Here is a 15,265-nt window from a genome sequence, read left to right on the forward strand (position 1 = left end):
TTCTTTTACGGAAAGATGCAAAGAATTAAACACTAACTAGAAATAGTTTTATATGCACTGACTTTTGTAAAGATTAAGAGCTAATAAAATAGTTGCTACTAAACTCAGTACAACTTAAATTTATGCCCTTCTGAAATAAACACACTTTGATAAACTTGAAATAATCGGATATATCTTTGTTGTCAAAGTTGATATTACTTATTTACTGCAACTTCTCATTTCTTTACCTTCAGTTAGTGATTACTATTGAACCTATGTGATAAAAATGGAATGACAATTGTTAACACAAAACTCCATAAAATTTCAATAACTCTGGTAAATTGTGCATTTCAAGATATTTGTACTATTTCTCACAAGGGTATTTCAATACTCAGAAACGTTGCATGATAAGAGTGGCCACTTCAGTCGACATGATTTGGTAATGGATTGTTTTTCCGTAGTCAATCCCAGATTTACTGTTGTATCTTCCTCTTGATGTTATTTACAATGTCTCACTATAGTTAGTGCATGTGCATATTATTTGCAGGTTAATTTCCTGTTTTGAGCAAGAGGATATAAGTAGTCATTTTCTTTTAAGCAGGTGGTTATAATCTTTCCTTCTCGTTTGATGCTTCTGGTCTGAAAAATAAATAAAATGTTAATTGTAGAGATAATGTCTTTTTAAAATATTCTACTGTGCACTTCAATATCAAGACTATACTTTTAGTAAAACATTCTGCAAAATGAATGCTAAAAAATAACAAATTTGGAAATTTGTATTTTTCCTAACATACAAATCTGGAGCTATCTATAGGGTATTACTTTTGGCAACGCTGTAAACCAGCCAAGACAATTTTAGTGAGGGATAATTACCCCATCAGCTAGTAAGCAGGAGGGGGTTGGGGTAGACTAGCTACCCCGCTCACTCACACCTGTCGGTTGAGTCACCACTTTTGCTTTCTGGCAGGACTTCTAGGGGGACAGGGTGGCGGGCCAATTTGTATAAATAGCTCCAGGTTTGTACGTTAGGAAAAATACAAATTATTTCCAAATTTGTTATTTGTTCCGACACAGATACAAACCTTCACTATTTACAGGGTGACTTACTCTTAGGAAGGAGGAAGTTCTACCAACTGGCCTTGGTCATGACCCGGGGTTCCCTCTAATTGATCTTTGATCTAATTAGTAGGAACCCTACCCTTGCTAAAATCAAAGTAGTTACAAGGTAACTCGATGATAGCGGCCTGCAGAAGGTTGTGTGAGAGAGACTCGTAGCTTGTCTTTACGTAGGAACTTGAGGATAAGCATGAGTTCTAAGACATATCCAATACCCTCCCTCACGAGGTATTGGTGACGTAACAAAGTATTTATTCATACTCAGGATGCACTAGGAAAATGAATCTTACCTGCAGAAGGGCGAGGTCAGTTATGCTTCGGTCTAGCAGAGCTGTTTCCCCAAGGGGGGAGAAGGAGAAAGAAAGAACAGAGCCAGACATTCTTTTCATTCACCCCAGACTAACCCGGGTAACCTCAGCCCTCAACCCTCTGCTACTTTTCCATCAAGGAGCCTGATCACTTGTTGTGCGGCCACCACAGGACCAAAGGAGAAGGTTTCCATGCTCCTGTGGGTTACTAAGGCGAATACTCTCGTGAATACCTGGGGTGCTTGGAAAGACTGAAACACAGCACTCTGAACTGGTAATGGTTCCAATTGAACATGAATCTCAGATACTACCTGGAAGACGGGTGAATTGGGATCTGGAAGTATGCGTCCTTTATAGCTAGAGTGCACATGAAGTCCTGTGTCTTATCGCTTGTCTGACTGTGTCGGCTGTCTTCACCCTGAAAGGTGTGTGTTCAACAAACCTGTTCAGGGCCGAGAGGTCGACGACTGGTCTCCAGTCTCCAGACGCCTTTTTCACAAGAAAGAGTCGACTGTAGAAGCCTGGGGACCCGTCGAGGACCTCCTGGAGAGCGTCCTTCTCCAACACGGACTGGACTTCTGCCATGAGGGGATCCGCACAGGAGTTCGATGGAATCGGCACTCGAGTCAGTGGAGGGGGAGAGAGCGTGAACGGGATACGATACCCTGAACGAATCACCTCGACCATCCAGGGTTTGGCCACGTGGTGAAGCCACCTCTGCCAGCAGCTTTGCAGGCATCCCCCCACACGTGGGAAAATGGGAGGATTGCCTGTCTCATTGGGACCGGCCTCGGCCGGATCCCTTCTTACCCTTTCCTCCACGAAAGGACTTTTTGCTGTGAAAGGCCTGCTTCGCACACTTTTTACCCTGCTGTTTTGGGTCTCTAGCCCTTTTCGGTTGCGGGTTTTGCTGTGCTTTCCGCTGTGGCTGAGAGGGGTAAGGTCTAGGTGTTGAGACCTTTTGGATAAGGGAGTCCTGACTGGACTTCCTCCACCTCTCTGCCACCCGCTCGACATCCTCGGGATGGAACAAAGAATTGCCCTCGAAAGGAGCATTTCTCAGTCTCGCTACTTCGGCCTGAGGGAGACGTCTATGGAACTTGCCTATGAGGGCATCTCTCCTCTTCAGGATAGTGTTGGCCAAAAGGTTCACTACCTGATGGGAGAGGAACTTGATGGCCCAAGTGCCAGACAATAGGAAATCCAAAGACTTCCTGGAGGACTCCCAAGACAGGTCCTTAGACCGCATCAGTTGTCCTAAGGATCCTAACCAGAAATCCAGCTACGAGGTAGCCTGCATGGCATACTTCGCCACTTTCTCCTGGTTTAGGATTTCAGAGGCCGAAAAGGAGACTGGAAGTCCCGTAAGTTTCTCGAAGGGTGTGGCCTTCGAGAGTGCCTCTATAGAGTGGTCGAGAGGCAGCGTTGGAAGAGATTCCCCAAGGATCTCGTAGTACCTCCTCTGAAACACATACGGAGGAGGTAGGAGCTTGGAGGATGAGCTGGAGTGGAGAGGAGGTGGACCCAGTTGCCTGGGACACTGCCTTCTGTTTGGCACCCTTCAACCCTTTGACCAGGGCAAAGCTGCACTGGTCCTTTGAGGTTTCTGAGTGCCGTAGAACTGGTCAAGGACCGTTTCTTTTCCATCTAGAGGGGCTGCCGATGGATCTGGAAGTCCACTGATGGAACGGATGCAGGCTAGAACCTGCCAGAAGGCGTGTTCAACTCCTTCCTCTCATCCTCCGTAAGCTTAGGGCTAGCGGCTGCTGGCAGAGCGTAATCCTCGAGATCGCTCTGCCCTTCCACGTCCGAGCTCTCATCTATAGGAGCCCGGAGTGGGTCGAAGTCGTCAACTGGATAGACTGGGGATAGGGAGACTGCCGAGGAGGTGCTCGCTTCTGGCTGCCTGGGAGGCAGTGAGGAAGGAAGCCTGGCCGAGGATTTGGGGATGGTGAACAAATCCTTCGGTTCCCTCTCACGAGGCCGGAGGTCCTCTGTCCCCAAGGGCCTAGAGGACTCCGTCGGCTTACAGGTGGAATGTAAGTCCGCTGCCTTACGGGACGAGTCCTGTCTGGTCGCAGGTCGTGCCTCCTTAGACACTATCTTGACCGGTACGGGACGGAAGGAGTCTCCATAGAAAGTACCCCTATCCTCCTTGGGGGGCCAAGGACGAATCCTTTTCCTTTTCCCCTTTGGTCTAGCATGTGGTGTCTTGAACTGCAGGGGGGCTACCCTGAGGTTCATGCCTAATCTCCTCCAGAGGTCTTTTGCGAGGGGATGACCGTCTCCCCTTGCCAGGAGGACTCGCCAGTGCGGAATCTTCCAAACTCCTAGGATCGGAGGGAGGAGAAGACCCTGGGAAGAGAGGAGGCGATAAAGGGATCCTAGGTGTGTCACCTAAGGACTGGGAGCGGGGAACGACTCCTTTCATGGCTTGGCGCATTACATTGAATAAGGTGCTAAGCCACGGGAGGTCACGGGCTCCCGAGGAACTAAGGGGGAGGTCCTTAGGAAGGCACTGCTCCCTGGGTTTAGGAACCTGGGCAGGTTTCCTAACCCTTTTGTCTGAGGGAGGCTTCCCTACAGGCAAGATCGGAAGGCGGAAGGGTGCTCGTGGCGCGCAATATGTTGTTCAGGCGCACGGCGCGCAATATGTTGTTCAGGCGCACGGCGCCCAATATGTTGTTCGCGCGCATGGCGCACAACAGGTTCGAGCACATAGTGAGCAACAGGATGTTATGGCATATGGCACGCCATAGGATGAACCCGCGCGCCACGTTCGCCATTTTGTTCGCATATGACAAGTTGGTCATGCGCGCGAGAGCTCTAAGGTTGGTGAGAGAACTCACTGCTACGCTCACCCGAAGGTTCACGATAGCTTGTGTTGTGAGAACGCAAACAATCAACACAACGGGAGTTTGAAAACTACATCATAAAAAGAATGACTATGATCACGAGAGCCCGAAAGTTCAGTGTGAACTGCGTTGCGCGAACCCGAAGGATCAACGCAACAAGAAACTGAAGTTTCTCTGTCACGATACACCGAAGTGTTAGCGTGACTAAAGTTACGAGAGCCCAAGGGTTCAGCGTAACTCAGATTATGAGACCCTGAAGGATCAACGTAACGAGGAAACGAGGTTCCTCTGTCAAAAGACCCTGAAGGATCAGCGTGACTGACGGTACGAGAACCCGGAGGTTCAACGTTACCATCGATACGAGAGCCCGAGGGTTCAGCGTAACAGAAACCCGAAGGTTCAGCAGGACGGAGACCTGAAGGACTCCTGCTGTCATGAGAAATCGTAGGATCTACATGACGAGAGCCCGAAGGTTCACGATCACGCCAGCCCAAAGAGTGACCGTCACGAGACCCCGAAGAGTCAACGTGAGGAGAACCAGCAGGTTCAAAAAGACGTCTCCTCACAGCCCAAGGAGGAGAACGTCCAGGGTGGAGAGGGGTTACCCACCCCTCCACTCTATGAACCTCCGGAGAGGAACGTTCAACAGACTCCGCCTGAGGGGGAGGCTGATTAAGGTCTACAGATAATTCCTCCGCAGGGGAGGAGAGTTCACCCGAAGGAGAACTACGCTTATAACATGGTTCTCTTTCCACCCTCGGAGGAGAACGTAAAGCGTAAGGAGATTGCCAATGTAGAGAGGCAATCTTCTCTCGCGAACGAGATATGTTCCCCTGAAGGGGAAGCTTGCCTTGGAGAGAGCCCCTACCACCGCCCGTTGGGTTAGCTTACTCCTTGGGTCGGAACCAGACTCTCTGCCTGACCGATGGGCAACAGCGCCTGCGCCCAGAAGAGGAGGATCGACCTCTGCAGAGGAAGAAGATGACTGCCTTCTCTCTGCTCCCCTTCGGAGGAGTTCGAGAAGAACTTCCTTCGTAGGGGGACCATCGACGCCCAGCGATGGCCACAAAGACACAAGGTCTGGAAAGGAACAGACTCTCCCTGGGGGAAGAGAAGGAGCCGACTCACTAGGGGAGCCGCCACCCTCGCCTATCCCCCAGGGTTGACCTGGAGTCACAAACCCTGCGCTACTGCTCGACCGTGCCCCGGAAGGGCCTCGTCGAGGATTAGCTTCAGGTAGAGATTTGGGCGTAGAGGAAGTAGAAGCCCGCGATTTCTTCGATTTCGAGGAAGACCGCGAAAGCGAAGACTCGCGTTTAGACTTTTTCTTTTTCTTACGTACAAACCTCTCCCACTGGGAGGCAGGCCACTCCCTACACTCGGAACAGGTGTTGTAACACACGCCGATACACACAAAAGAAAAAGGAAAAATAATAGTCAAGGCAGTTTGTTTAAAGGGAGAGAGAGACGGCACGTCCGCACTCTACCGAGCCAAAAGCAAAAGTGGTTACTCAACCAACATGTGTGAGTGAGCGGGGTAGCCAGTCTACCCCAACCCCCTCCCGCTAACTAGCGGATGGGGTAATTATCCCTCACTAAAATTGTCTTGGCTGGTTTTCAGCGTTACCGAAAGTAATACTCTATAAATAGCGAAGGTTTGTATCTGTGTCAGAACAAATAAAAGATATTATTATGTAATATAAAATAGTTGAAATAATGACAAACTAGATTACGAGACCCCGAAGGATCAACGTAACGAGGAACCGAGGTTCCTCTGTCACAAGACCCCGAAGGATCAGCGTGACTGACGGTACGAGAAACCAGAGGTTCAACGTTACCATCGTTACGAGAAACCAGAGGTTCAACGTTACCATCGTTACGAGAAACCAGAGGTTCAACGTTACCATCGTTACGAGAGCCCGAGGGTTCAGCGTAACAGAAACCCGAAGGTTTCAAGTCGCAAGAGCCCGAAGGTTCAGCGTGACGGAGACCCGAAGGTTTCAAGTCGCAAGAGCCCGAAGGTTCAGCGTGACGGAGACCCGAAGGACTCCTGCTGTCATGAGAACCCTTAGGTTCAGCGTGACGGAGACCCAAAGGACTCCTGCTGTCATGAGAACCCGAAGGTTCAGCATGACGGAGACCCGAAGGACTCCTGCTGTCGTGAGAACCCGCAGGATCTACATGACGAGAGCCCGAAAAATTAAAAATACATTTTGTAAAGTGGAGAAATATTACTTACTAAATTCTAATAAAAAAGATACTGTACTTCACTACAATAATAGAATGGCTAGCCTCTGGTAATCCTCTTCCAAGAGACTACTTAAAAAAACATTATTCCTTATATAAAACATTTACCATTCACCACAGAAGATACCTGGTCAAACACATACAATACTCATAAAACATTTATATAAAAAAGCTATATATAAATTGAGGAAAAAAAAAAATACTGACATGGTAACAGTTTCAGGAGTAGAATATTACTGTATACAAGAGTATAGTGCTGTGGAATTTTTTTTTTTTCAATTTAAAAAAAAAAAGAAAAAAAAGAAGACCAGGAACTTAATAAATTTATCAAACAAATGTATCACTTTCATAATTGAAATGGCATACTAAATTCTAATTATAATTATTATATTGATCCTCCATAAATTAATTCCAACTGTCCTATCATTTCAATTAATTAATTCAAGTGAATTTTCTGATTAACTTTTAATCAAAGAACCAGTCTATTCTACCCATCTTCCTCATGTTACCTTAAACTATGGAAATTCTTATCACATTCCCTGACTGGCAAACCCAGTCTTAATTAGTTTATTGAAGAGTTTATTCAACAGTATTGGTTTTTACTTACTGGGTATACTTCATCCATGGGGTAACCTATTCAACACTATTAAAACGGCAACCTTGTCTCACCGGAGTCACGTCTCTAATGTTTATAAACACAGAACAATAATGTATCTTTTACCAATGATTAATCAATGTTAATCCAACTTTAGCCATGAATCATATAATCCTGCCTTTATCCTCCATTGGCTTCCGTATCCTGCCTCTGTCCCTTAACCGACCTATCATTGTCTAATCAAATTACTGATTTCATTTTATTTCAACTAACAAATTAACTCTTGTTTTGACTATTAAAGTGTGTATACATCACTGAATCTTTAGCAAGTCGACATGACTTCAAATTACAAGCTCCAGATTTTAGTACTCCTTTGTATGAATCTAAACCAGGCTATGTACTGATCTAATAACTTGTTACTGTAACAAACAATGGCCTAGATTAAGTGACCTATCCTACAACCTAAGAGTTATTAAAAATATTATCATAGGATCAAGACATTCTTTTACTTTATTCCTCTTAGTGAATTGGAAGTAAACCTTTCTCAGATTTCTTTACAAAATTTATTTATCTATTAGGATTATTGAAAAATATTTGTAATTTTCTTAACTACAAAAAAACCTGAGTTCTTCAATAAAAGTGTGATTCAGCTTGGCAACAAATGAGTGTACTTTTCTAGAAGGGCGTCTATGAACAATAGTGTGTTCCCAATAAGAGACATGACATCAAAATTGGATGAATGCTTGCCTCTTGAGGAAGTGCATTCGATCAGAAGTGTGTGTAAAATCGTAAGCGTACTTATGTGCGAATATGTAGGAGCGCATAAGCATGAGGATGCTCCAAGTCAGATGAATGAGCGTGAAGAGACAGGCACACCCAGTTTAAGTCCAATGAATGAGAGCATTAGCACAAGCAAGTGAGGTGATGCTACAGTAGGGGAGCACCCTTGCAAGCAGGCGAGGTGGCTGTGGTTTTCCCATAGGGAAGTTCTCTTGCAGGCAGGTGAGGTGGTGCACGATTGTAAGAAGGTTAAGTGGTGCATGATTGATTGCGAGCAAACAAGATTCTGCAATGATCAATTGCGAGCAGGTGGTGGAAAGAGCATATGAGATGGAACTTAAATAGATGTGCTTAATCACTCGCATGTGAGGTGGCGCTACCATAGATGGGTTCGATCACGAACAGCTGAGGTGAAAGGAGCATGTGATCAGATGCAATGGCACTCAAGTAGAAGAGTCTGATCAAATGCCATGGCACTAGAGTAGCCTACTCTAGGAGCACCCAATCGAGAAATAGGGCTGTGATCGCAAACAGGTGGGATGGCATTCCCATTGTTAACGGATGAAATTACGCTTTTTTTTCCATCCTCAATGAAGGATTGGTAAACACAAGCTCCCATGGGGAAAGAAACAATAGGATTGACCCATATGTAACTTGAAGGACTAATTATCTAAAAAGATGAAAAAGAAGGGCAGTGACTTCTCTTTTTTCTTCCTTCTGGCAGTGCGCACCAAGTTCAATTAATGCAAGGATCAGCTTTCTGTGCTAAGAGATGAAGATGCATCAGATTCGAAGTTCTTCTATTGACGGAGAGCAATGAAGTTCCATGTTACATTCCTAAATTACGATGACATCACTGTCACTATTACTCACTAGTCAAGGGCATAATCATCTACAAAAATGCTGTTAACAGGAACTGAAGTGTATATCAGCATATTAACTCAAAGAGCATCAAAAAAGTAACCGCTTTGGCTCTGGATAAGACCAAGTCTGTAAAATTCTTTTTCCTCCTAGTCACGTAAATTCTGAAAAGCAAAGTACTGTACGATTCTATATTGGACTGATGGTCCAGCCAGGATGTTGCTTGGAGACTGGCCATAGAGGTGGCTTCCATAACAGCAGTCTAAGAAGAAGAAAAGATTATGCCCAGTCTCTCCACCATGTCGGTTGGAAGGGGAAAAGGGCTCGATCCTTCAGGAACATAGAATCTGCAATGATGGAATAAGGTCAGGAGTAAGATCCTGTACGACCTGCTTCCTATTAGATTGCCTCTTCAGCAGGTTCCGACTAAAGAAATTTTTACCATTGCAGAGCACCAAAGGGCCAATTAATCGAGGTCTTTCCTCCTTTCGCAGGGTTCCTTAAAGCCTCACCTTAAGTTGTTATCTTTATGATCAGAGCACTTTGATGAATGTCAACTCCATCTCCAAGTTCTCTGCCTCCCCTGGAGCGGTACCTTGTTTGGGGGTTACAGGATCTGTAATCTACGTCGACCCCTCTTCACATCGAGGAGACAGTACACTGTTGTGGCTCAATTCTTGACTCCCTAGCTCCAGTGCAAACCTTGGCTGACTTATTCCCTGTACCGCAGAGGGGTTTGCGCTATCCTGTTGGAAGAACCCTTGGACCAACTCAATACCATGGTCTGGAGAATGCATACGTGAGAAGATGACCATTAGAACATGGTACGGACAATACTTTGTCCTTGTAGCAACTGCCGATCTTGTGAAAATCTCCCCCTCTAGATATCCTCCTCTGAGGATCTCGCCTCAATCAAAACATGCATGTACTTTTGACTATGTGCTAGTTATTTTTCATTGCTAGGATATGTGCTAGTTGCTTTACATTGCTAAACGAGTGTCTGCAAAATCTGTTGTAAACACCTGAGTGATACAAATTGTACTGGCGCTTTGTAACTGGAGACTACTTTCCGGCATTAAAGTGCTAGCATGTGCAGGCCAATGTACTTTCTTGCAACCTAAAATGATAAGGTGAGCAATCATGAGTAGGTAGATGATAGAAACTAGAAGAGCCAGCCTGTAATGGTGAATCCTCATCCACATAAGAGTGAGTGCAGGGAGTTGCAAGTGTCCAAAATAGAGAGCTTGAAGTGGTTTCAGGCTCCTCAGAGTGCATTGTAAAATAAGAGGACATGACGCAGGAGAACCTACTTTGATAGAAGGGGTGCATCCTCTCTTGGTGTGAGCAAACAGGTGCATCTGAAGAAGATCGCTCGTTCGTCAGGGGATGCATAGCAGGGAATGAGAACATGTGTGAAGGACAGCATGTGCAGGAAATGTGTTGGGGAGAGCAGGAGCGCGTAGGTGATTAACACTCCAGAAAAGGCATGAACATATTGATGAGTGTGCGCATATAGGTGGGAGTGCTGTCCAGGGTGTGAGAGCTAACAGGAGAGGATGCAAGGTCTCTCAGTGTTCCAAAGAATCCAATAACATGATGGCCCTTGTTTTACTTGCCATAAAAGGTGCCTCTTCACAGTGCATGTCTTTCACCTCTGCAAGGTGCACCGAGATCGGTAAACACAAAATGGAGAGCAAGGTTTATTAAATTAGACTAGTCAGAGGGGTAGTTCAAGGTCACTACTTCTTCCTTGAAGTTGCCGTAACTGTTTCTATGGTCTGAACCACTTTGAATACATATGAGGAGGGGGGTCCAAATGAGGGAATTCCTCTGCCCATGTGGCAGATGAGGAAGATACTGGCTTGAAAGTACCCACGACTTGCAGCATTTTATGCCTCTAATCCCAAAGAAGCTGGCAAGTCCTTATGGACATTTCCTTACCATTCCTCAACTCAAGTTTGAGGCTATTTACTAGGCGAAGAGCAGAGAATAGCTATGTCTTCTGGGTAACCAGCTACTATCAACTCTCTTGTAGCTTACTCATGAGGGAGAGAAGAAATTCCATCAATACTTGTCACCCACCCAGAGGAGGGGGTCAAAAGTTCAGGTACCAGAACAACAACAACTGTGGACTTTCTCGTTTTTGAGGATGACCACAGAGATGGATATTTTGTTTTGACTGATGGCCAATCCTTACACTAATTGCATGGGCAAGACTGCAAACAATCATGACCCACGCTAGAGGCACATAAAGAATAGGATCCACATCTACTCATGAAGATTCTGCACTTATGTCCAGCAATCCCAGGGAAGGGTTCAATATCCACCATTACAAACACATACACTATGTAAAAATAAAGTGACTTCTTGGTGTTCTGGCGAGAAGTTAGGGCCTCCCTTCCACACATCTGTAACTATGGACACCATTATAAATCTTAGCAACCTAGTCCTAATAAAAGGACTAGGGTTTGCATTCATGTAAGACCATACATTGCGAATTCAACACTATCCTAATATATTGGTGATCAAATCCCACCTTAATTCATTAGTAATCCATTACTACCTTAGTCTTCTAATGAACACTTGAAATCTTCATCTCCCTTTACTGTATAAAACGTAGGATTAGTCCAACTAACAATTGCCAATGAAGTACAAAATGAAAACAATCCTACTGAAATCTAATACCAATAAAATTCTGCCTTGAATAACTAATTATTAGTCCAACTAACAATTGCCAATGAAGTACAAAATGAAAACAATCCTACTGAAATCTAATACCAATAAAATTCTGCCTTGAATAACTAATTATGAATAAAATTATCTAATTTCAATACTGATCAAATCCATAAACTTAATTGTACTAATGCAATTGACACTCCATAATCCTCATAATCCATAAAGCGGTTAATCCAAATTTAATTTACTCAAATAATTTTAAGGTGTATTTCTTGACTGTAACCTGTCTCTAAATGCCCAAATGTATAATGTAATAAAAATGTTATTTTTATTAGTAAAATAAATTTTTGAATATACTTACCCGATAATCATGTAGCTGTCAACTCCGTTGCCCGACAGAATTCTATGGAGGGATACGCCAGCTATCACAATACTAGAAGGGGGTGTACTTACCAGCGCCACCTGTGGCCAGGTACTCAAGTACTTCTTGTTGACACCTCCTCAATTATTCCTCGGTCCACTGGTTCTCTCTGGGGAGGAAGGGAGGGTCGATTAAATCATGATTATCGGGTAAGTATATTCAAAAATTTATTTTACTAATAAAAATAACATTTTTCAATATTAAACTTACCCGATAATCATGTAGCTGATTCACACCCAGGGAGGTGGGTGAAAACCAGTGTACAAGATTAAAGGATAGCTAAGTATCCCATATTTCATATAACAGTTATCTCAAATAACAATGAAATAAGTACCTGGTAAGGAAGTCGAATAGAACCGTTACTCTGCCTCTTTTTTAAAGTTCGTCTTCCTTACTGAGCGCAGCGTTCCTCTTGGAGGCTGAATCAACCCAAAGGTGCCAAAGTACACGGGGTTGCAACCCCTACTAAAGGACCTCTACCAAACCTTTAACCCAGGCGCTTCTCAAGAATGAATAGACCACCCGCCAAATCAAAAGGATGCGGAAGGCTTCTTAGCCTACCGTAACAACCATAAAAACAACAATAAAAGCATTCAAGAGAAAGGTTAAAAAAGGTTATGGGATTAAGGGAATGTAGTGGCTGAGCCCTCACCTACTACTGCACTCGCTGCTACGAATGGTCCCAGGGTGTAGCAGTTCTCGTAAAGAGACTGGACATCTTTCAGATAAAATGATGCAAACACTGACTTGCTCCTCCAATAGGTTGCATCCATTATGCTCTGCAGAGAACGGTTTTTATTAAAGGCCATCGAAGTAGCTACGGCTCTTACTTCGTGGGTCCTTACCTTCAGCAATGCAAGGTCTTCCTCCTTTAAGTGAGAATGTGCTTCTCTGATCAGAAGCCTTATATAATACGAAAGCCCATTCTTGGACATGGGCCTCGAAGGTTTCTTGATGGCACACCATAAAGCTTCTGACTGTCCTCGAATAGGTTTAGACCTCTTAAGATAATATTTGAGAGCTCTGACAGGGCAAAGAACTCTCTCTAGTTCGTTACCTACCATGTTGGAGAGGCTAGGTATTTCAAACGATCTAGGCCAAGGACGTGAAGGAAGCTCGTTCTTTGCTAGGAATCCAAGCTGAAAAGAACATGTTTCAGATTCGGTTGTGAAACCAATGTTCTTGCTGAAGGCATGAACCTCACTGACTCTCTTAGCTGTTGCAAGGCAGACGAGAAAAAGAGTCTTGAGGGTAAGGTCCTTGAAGGAAGCTGACTGGAGAGGTTCGAACCTAGATGACATAAGGAACCTTAAGACTACGTCTAGATTCCAGCCTGGAGTGGAAAGACGACGTTCTTTAGACGTCTCAAAAGACTTAAGAATGTCTTGAAGGTCCTTGTTGGAAGACAGGTCCAAACCTCTGTGGCGGAGAACTGAAGCCAACATACTCCTATATCCTTTAATCGTAGGTGCTGAAAGGGATCTCTCATTCCTAAGATGTAGAAGGAAGTCAGCTATTTGGGTCACAGAGGTATTGGTAGAGGATATTGAATTGGCTCTACACCAGCTTCGGAAGACCTCCCACTTAGACTGGTAGACTCTATGAGTGGAAACCCTTCTTGCTCTGGCAATCGCACTGGCTGCCTCCTTCGAAAAGCCTCTAGCTCTAGCGAATCTTTCGACAGTCTGAAGGCAGTCAGCCGAAGAGCGTGGAGGTTTGGGTGCAACCTGTCTACGTGAGGTTGACGTAGAAGGTCCACTCTTAGAGGTAGAGTCCTGGGGAAGTCGACTAGCCATTGAAGTACCTCTGTGAACCATTCTCTTGCAGGCCAAAGGGGAGCAACCAGCGTCAGCCGTGTCCCTTCGTGCGAGACGAATTTCTGCAGAACTTTGTTTATTATCTTGAACGGTGGGAATGCGTACAGGTCGAGATGGGACCAGTTCAGTAGAAAAGCATCCACATGAACTGCTGCAGGGTCTGGAACAGGGGAACAGTACAGCGGAAGTCTCTTGGTTATGGAGGTGGCAAACAGATCTATGGTAGGTTGACCCCACAAGGTCCAAAGTCTGTTGCACACACTCTTGTGGAGGGTCCATTCCGTGGGAATGACCTGATTCCTTCTGCTTAGGCGATCTGCTGAGACGTTCATATCGCCCTGAATGAACCTCGTGACCAGAGTGAGGTTTAGACCTCTTGACCAAATGAGGAGGTCCCTTGCGATCTCGTATAGGCTCCTCGAATGGGTCCCTCCTTGCTTGGAGATGTAAGCCAAGGCTGTGGTATTGTCTGAGTTCACCTCCACCACTTTGCCTAGCAGGAGGGACTTGAAGTTCAACAGGGCTAGATGAACTGCTAGCAGCTCCTTGCAGTTGATGTGGAGTAATCCTTGTTCCTCGTTCCACGTTCCCGAGCATTCCCGTCCGTCCAAGGTTGCACCCCAGCCCGAGTCCGATGCATCTGAGAAGAGATGAAGATTGGGGGTCTGAATGGCCAACGATAGACCCTCCCTGAGAAGGAGGTTGTGCTTCCACCACAGGAGAGTGGTCTTCATCTCTTGGTTGATAGGGATAGAGACTGCTTCGAGAGTCGAACCCTTGTCCCAATGAGCTGCAAGATGGAATTGAAGAGGGCGGAGGTGGAGTCTCCCTAGCTCGACAAACAGGGCCAGTGATGAGAGGGTCCCTGTGAGACTCATCCACTGTCTCACTGAGCAACTGCTCCTCTTCAGCATGCTCATGATGCACTCTAGGGCCTGGCTTATCCTGGGGGCCGATGGAAAAGCCCGAAAATCCTGACTCCGAATCTCCATTCCCAGGTACACAATGGATTGGGAGGGAATGAGTTGAGACTTCTCTATGTTGACTAATAGACCTAGGTCTCTGATTAAGTCTAAAGTCCAATGAGATTCTCCAGACAACGACGACTCGTGGAGGCTCTCAACAGCCAGTCGTCTAAGTAGAGGGAGGCTCTGATGTTCGACAAGTGTAGGAATTTTGCTATATTCCTCATCAGATGAGTAAAGACCATAGGAGCTGTGCTTAGGCCAAAACACAGGGCTTGGAATTGGTAGACAACCTTTCCAAAAACGAATCTCAGGAAAGGTTGGGAGTCTGGATGAATAGGAACGTGAAAGTATGCATCTTTCAAGTCCAACGAGACCATCCAGTCCTCCTGTCTGACCGCTGCTAAGACCGACTTCGTCGTCTCCATTGTGAACGTCTGCTTGGTGACATACTCGTTGAGAGCGCTGACGTCCAGCACCGGTCTCCAACCTCCTGTCTTCTTGGCCACAAGAAAGAGACGGTTGTAGAAGCCCGGGGATTGATGGTCCCGGACTATAACCACTGCCTTCTTCTGCACAAGTAGCGACACCTCCTGGTGCAATGCTAGCCTCTTGTCCTCTTCTTTGTAGTTGGGAGAGAGGTTG

At 45.5% G+C, this 15,265-nt stretch overlaps 1 long non-coding RNA gene across 1 annotated transcript in view; it reads right to left on the reverse strand.

Annotated features, from left to right (window-relative positions):
• Window positions 1-313: 313 nt before the first annotated feature.
• The window catches only part of LOC137649573 (uncharacterized), a 35,860-nt gene continuing 20,908 nt past the window's right edge, over window positions 314-15,265 (reverse strand). Inside the window, exon 3 of the long non-coding RNA XR_011045786.1 lies at window positions 314-618. This is a non-coding gene — a long non-coding RNA (uncharacterized lncRNA). The remainder of the gene's footprint in view (window positions 619-15,265) is intronic.

The sequence above is a fragment of the Palaemon carinicauda genome, chromosome 11 (assembly GCF_036898095.1).
Source record: "Palaemon carinicauda isolate YSFRI2023 chromosome 11, ASM3689809v2, whole genome shotgun sequence".
Lineage (NCBI taxonomy): Eukaryota > Metazoa > Arthropoda > Malacostraca > Decapoda > Palaemonidae > Palaemon > Palaemon carinicauda.